General features: G+C 30.7%; 1 long non-coding RNA gene across 4 annotated transcripts in view; it reads left to right on the top strand.

The window, feature by feature from the left end:
* LOC131874571 (uncharacterized) overlaps positions 1 to 5,999 on the top strand; it is a 48,054-nt gene that overhangs the window by 29,276 nt on the left and 12,779 nt on the right. For 2 of the 4 annotated variants that reach the window (XR_009371919.1, XR_009371922.1), the window contains exon 3: positions 3,243 to 3,365. The exons of 1 other annotated variant lie outside the window; for it this stretch is intronic. This is a non-coding gene — a long non-coding RNA (uncharacterized LOC131874571). The remainder of the gene's footprint in view (positions 1 to 3,242; positions 3,366 to 5,999) is intronic. One more of the 4 variants, XR_009371921.1, reaches the window with a different exon arrangement.

Here is a 5,999-nt window from a genome sequence, read left to right as displayed (position 1 = left end):
ACAATATTATTTGGCGCCGGTGGCAACATTAACGAGGTGGCGGTACTGATTTACGGACCTGTCAGAGAAAAACGAACGATCAACATTTATTTGATCGTCTTGCATTCTTTTTAAACGATTTTTAACCGTTGATCCAAAAAACTAGATTGTCCATTTCAACGATAGTACCGTTCGGGCACAAGTTGCAAGTCCTTGGAAATAAGTTTGAATTCAACGAACGGCGGACGCAAAAAGAGGGCAAAGATCCAATGGTCCAAAACACCGTGATCGTCTTGCATGCTTATGTTAAGTTTTGGATCGTTGATTTTTAAAATTTCCCAGTCCTTCGGCGTAAATATTATATTTTAAAAGTTTGGATTAAAATATCTACCTTAAATACCATGGGGAGCCGACAAGGGAAAAAGTAATATATTTTAATTTCAACTTGTCATTATCATTATTATTATAATAATTTGCTAATTTGACCTTTGAATTCCTCAAAATATATTGTTTTTTAATATCATGTTTGTCACTATCTTACTAAATTGTTATGGGTTTGTTCACTATTATGTCGGTTCTATTTTAGAATCTAGACGCATATTCCCTTTTTATTTTATATTATAAATTATGTTTATTAATTGTTTAAGCTATATAATATTTTAGTACAATATTATATTAATATAATATTTTTAATAAAATAAAATATATATTATAAAATTATATTGATTAAAATCTGTAAATCATATACACAATTATAAATATAATATAATATTAAAAACAACAAATGATTATAGGATTTCTTATAGATCAACCAATAAATTTAAAAAGGTGCATGTGCATGATGTCTATTATGAGAATTGGATCACTCTTAGTTATACATCAAGTTCAACCAACAAGTTTCATAACTTTTTACTAGATGTACGTATGTGCAATAGGCTAAATGAACACAAGATTGGTTATATATCAACTAATAAGTTTAACTATGCACTACATGTACATGTACAACACAATAAATGTCTATTAATGGGCCATTGATGTATCCTAGCAAATACTATGCCACTTATTTATATATCAACTAATAAGTTTAACTATGCTTTAAAATATTTAAAAATTATTAGTTGATATATAAGAATTATTTTTCATTTTTAATGGGTTGGGTTACAATAGCTTTAAAATATTTAAAAATTATAGTTTCATTTTTTATCTACAAAAAATTTAAAATATCTTCTATATACACACATCTTTTATCCTCATGGAATGGTCCTATATAGCCTCCCTTAATAGCTTGTGTACTAAGGGACAAACCATGCTTCATTGTAACTTCAAATCAAAGTTTGTCCGGGAATTCTTTGGTTCATATAAGAAAAAGTGAGAGCACATGGGATAAAGCATCATATTTCACTTTCAACTGAACTCTTTGTCCTTATGTTGTACAGTCCCACGATCCCACAACTGAAATCACTTCACGAGACTAAAATTCACTGCCCAATCGATATCACGAGCCCCTCCCCTCACATTTTGTTTAGCAAAGATTCTTTACCTGTAGTTTTTCACATGAAGACAAGTGAATTTATTTTAGAATAGTATGTAATGGTAATTTTGATTATATTAAAAATGTGCACATAAAAGATGCATCTCCTCCTAGACAATATTTTGTAAGGAGTTCATAAATGACAATTCTTCATGACTAGTGGCATCTTTTTTAGTGTACTATGTATTCCTTGATAGGAGACAATTATTTTGGGCAGAGTTCATAAATAGCATTTTTCATAACTAGTGGTATTTTTATTTTATTTTTATTTTTTTAATTATTATTTATTGAACAAAACAAAATAATGAGCAGTTCAAACTAACCGAGAATATCAAAGAGAAGGTCTTGGAACAACATTACAACTAACAATAGTAGCAACAAAAGCATCTACAAGAGTTGTGACAAGAGCCTCAAAAACCTACTCTAAGAACCACAACTAAGATAATAATAACACATCATAACATGTCGTTGAATAAGAACCTTTACAACATACTTAGTAATCTAGGTATCTAAAAGTGACTACAATAGACTATTAATGAATTCATTCAACTCAATTAAGTCTAAAAGCATCAACCAATATGGGAAGTGCACCAGTAGTCGTTATAGTTAATTTCGTGTACTCGCGGATTCTAAACGATGCATCGGATTTTGACAAAAAAAATTTGTTGTCTTCGCATGCGACTAAACTACTTATAGCTATTGTTTCAAGGCTTTTGGGTAGTTATGATGCATGTTGTGGGATTTGTTATGCATGCAAGGGTCAAAAAGTATACATTTCAAAGTGTCACCCAATACCTACTTTAAAATGCCCTAATAATCGTGCACTTGAAAATAACAATACTTATGCACAAATGCCCCAGCAGTCACTATGGGTACCAATAAAGATGCACGAATGGGCCAACTATTGTCCAAAAATGTTGAAAATGAGAAACTATTAGTACATGTGAAATTTATTAATGGGCAATTAGTTATTTATTTTTGGTTTTTTAAAGTTAGTGGTTGGGGGATTGGGTGTGCAAGGATTTAATGGTTATGGGAACATGAAAGATAATTGGTGCTCTTCTGCTAGGCATGAAGAATTAAAATATATTAACTTTTTCCCTCGTGTTTTTATTCATTTCTCTTTTTAAAACATTTACAAATTTCTTTTATCTATATTTCTATTGGCTCGTAGCAGTGTACTGCTATTAGGATGATATCATCTTGAATTGTTTTGTCCTTTTTTTTTGTAATTTTATAGTACTATTTATTAATTTTAAAATGTGGATAAATAATTTTACTATTTTGCAATAGTCTTGAAGTGTCACATTGTGATAAGTGGGTTGTTTGTTCTTTTTGGAACCAACTAATAATTTGGTCATTTTTTCAACACTGCATTAAATATGAAGTAGGACAGTCTATAAAGTTGTTCCCAATGTCTTATTGCATTAAATATGTAGTAAGACACTCTATAGAGATATTCCCAATGTAATCAGTCGTTGCATTGGAAAAGATGTAAAAGTAAGAATATATAGTGTAATAGATAATATTCATGTCACTTAGCATTTAAGTGGGTTGGAAATGTAAATTGCAAATCAAATTTAAAGAACCTTTTCTTTTTCAATAAGCACACAATAAAGATATGAATGAACATAAAGCTTTGATTTAATTTATTGATTTTGGCTTATTTGTAAACACTATGATTTAATAGGCAACCAATCATATGATTTTTTTCTCTAATTTGTGGTTTCAGTGTTCCAAAAAACTATTTAAACTATTTAATATAGTTCTCCATCAATTTGTTGTTGGGAGAACCTATTTTAGGAAAACTCATGTTGGAAACTACTACAAAAGGGAATCTCTAACAAAGAAAAAGGTGTGTATACTTTCTTCTTTATTTTTCATTTTTGAATGTGGGGTGGATAGGCTTGATTGAGCTCCATTTTTTGCAGTCTAATACAGTATTTCTTAATTACAGAAATGAGTTTTATTTCTTGTATTTGTTTGTATCTTTTGTTTATGGTCATTATCAATATATTTAATCTTGTTTTCATTGAAGAAAAAAAAATGAATCACAACTCAATCTATGTGATTGCTTTGTTTTCTTTATATTTGGTCAAGCTAAACATTTCTTTTGAATTTCGATTTCACATGCATTTCCCTTATTTTACCTTCCAAATTTAATTCAACTTTTGAATAGTAATTTAAAGCAAACAAGTTTTGTTCCTCCAAACAACTTTTATTTTATTTGTGAATATCATGATAATTTGTTGGCTTTTGAAACCAAGCTTACATGCATTATCTACAACTTGATGTTGATTCATTGTTGTTTTACTAACTGCCATTGAGCATGCGGGCTAGTCTTCTCAATGGATTTCATTGTTAGAAATAGATGAGCATTATCAAGCAATCATCATAGAGACACATACCTGCTTTATGATTTCTTATTATTTGTCATGTCTAAGGTTTATATTGTTTGCAAACAAATTGATTACTACCATTAGTTCACAAATATCTTTAGTTGCTCAAGTTAGTTGTTCAAAGGTATCTGATCAGTTTAATTTGTCTTACTTTGGCAAATTCAAGATTTTGAGCTTTTGTGGTTTTCTTGTTCGAGTATAGCCTTTGATTAGATCATATATGTTCTTCTTGATCCAAAATTAGACTGTTAAATCTGTTTGATTTTCTAAGAGGATTTGAGTTTGCAAATCTGTGTTTTTTGTTCTTGGATTTGCTTGCGGTTTGTGGGATGAGCATATGATGTGACTAAGAGTTTGATTACACTCTCCATGGCTACCAATATTTGATTTGCTCGATTTGAACCTCCAACTTCTTCTCTTGATGAGAACTATGAACAATATTTTTGGTAGACATCGCAAGGTGGGATTTTTATTAGCTTGTACATTTTACCTTTGATGTCACTATATATGTGTGGCTTTGATGCCTTGTAGGGTGAATTCTCTTTCTTTACTTCAAAATTTTATTAGTTTGTGACACTTTGTTGTTCCTACAAATGTCAAATTGAGCAATAGATACATCTGATAAAATCGTTATGTGCTTTGAAAAATGTTCATCGCTCATTTAGAGGCAAATCCATTTGCAAACTAACCTCATACTTCAAAGCTGAACTTGCCACTCCCGTTACTTCCAAATTATAATATCCAAACCCATCAATTTTTTTATGGCTATTAGGGTTGAGCTTGGAAAGAGTGTAATCCATGGACACAATATGCTTCATCACTCCTTCCTAATTTAAAGTAGTTGATTTTTGGTCATGATTCCCCAAAACATTCACCCATGGAAGTTTCGTTGCTACTACTACTCCAAAGGTTGCCTTGTTAGGAGTCACAATATTTGTTGTATCTAGTCCATAGATATTATCTCCTACTCATCACACTACCAATAAAAATTATAGCATCTTCCCCTGTTGGAAAGAAAAAAAACAAGTGACTTGGATGTTCATCTAAATACATATAATAACAACAAGATCTAGCTTCTCTACTTGAATCATTCAATTAACAATAGTCATGGTGTTGAAATTAGAATATGAGGGGTATTGAGAGAGCAATCTGGCATCATCACATAATTGTAGGTTACAGACATAACAATAATATTCATCACAGGCATATGCAACGCTTGTTGCTAAAAATTTCAAACAAGCAAATATATCATTCATCTAGATGCATGCCCTCTCGTTCTTGTGGAATGTTTGATTGATCTTATCAAAGGAAATCCAAAATCTTAAACTCATTTCCTCCCAAGTGCAAATATACCTATTAGCATTAAGCAAGTCTTGAAAAATAAAATCCACATAAGCCCATATCTAAAACTCACAAGGAGTACAATTTCCAGGATTTTGGCAATTGCCCTCAATGGATACGTCCAGAGCTTTTACCTAAAAATAATAATGAATGTTGATGAACCACAACTTAATACTTTCAGCTAAAAATAGCTCTACACAAAATAAAAAGTTCAATGTTGAAGTGCCTACTTCTTTGCCAAAATTGTCATTGCTTCTAGTCTAAATTAAAGGCATGCCATAAAAAAATTCATTTATGTTTTCTTTCTTTGAATTATCAATAACTTCATTTTGGTCATTTTATAGGCTTCCTTTCCCATTGACTGCTTTACTTCCTTGACATTTCGATTTCATAACATAAGGTTTACACTTTCTCAACTCAATTTTCTAAATCTCCTCAATCCTGTCATTTTCTACTCCCAATTGTACACACTCTACAATAATAACAAAACTATCGATCATCTCATTATTTAAGTTTGCAAATTGTCTAATTCTCAACACTGTCATAGTAGGAACAATTACATATGAATGATGGATAAATGCTAGCCTCGAATATTTCTTTTCAACTATGGTACTTATTAGTGCAGTGTTTGTAGCCATACCATTTGCACCATTTTCAAAGCATTTTTCATGTTCTTCCTTTAAAATATAGGAAATGTTTGCACTTAATTGTGTCTCATTATTCTCAATACATAAAATGTCATCCAAATC

Source organism: Cryptomeria japonica, chromosome 3, assembly GCF_030272615.1.
Source record: "Cryptomeria japonica chromosome 3, Sugi_1.0, whole genome shotgun sequence".
Taxonomy (NCBI): domain Eukaryota; kingdom Viridiplantae; phylum Streptophyta; class Pinopsida; order Cupressales; family Cupressaceae; genus Cryptomeria; species Cryptomeria japonica.
This window is presented reverse-complemented; position numbering and strand designations above follow the sequence as displayed.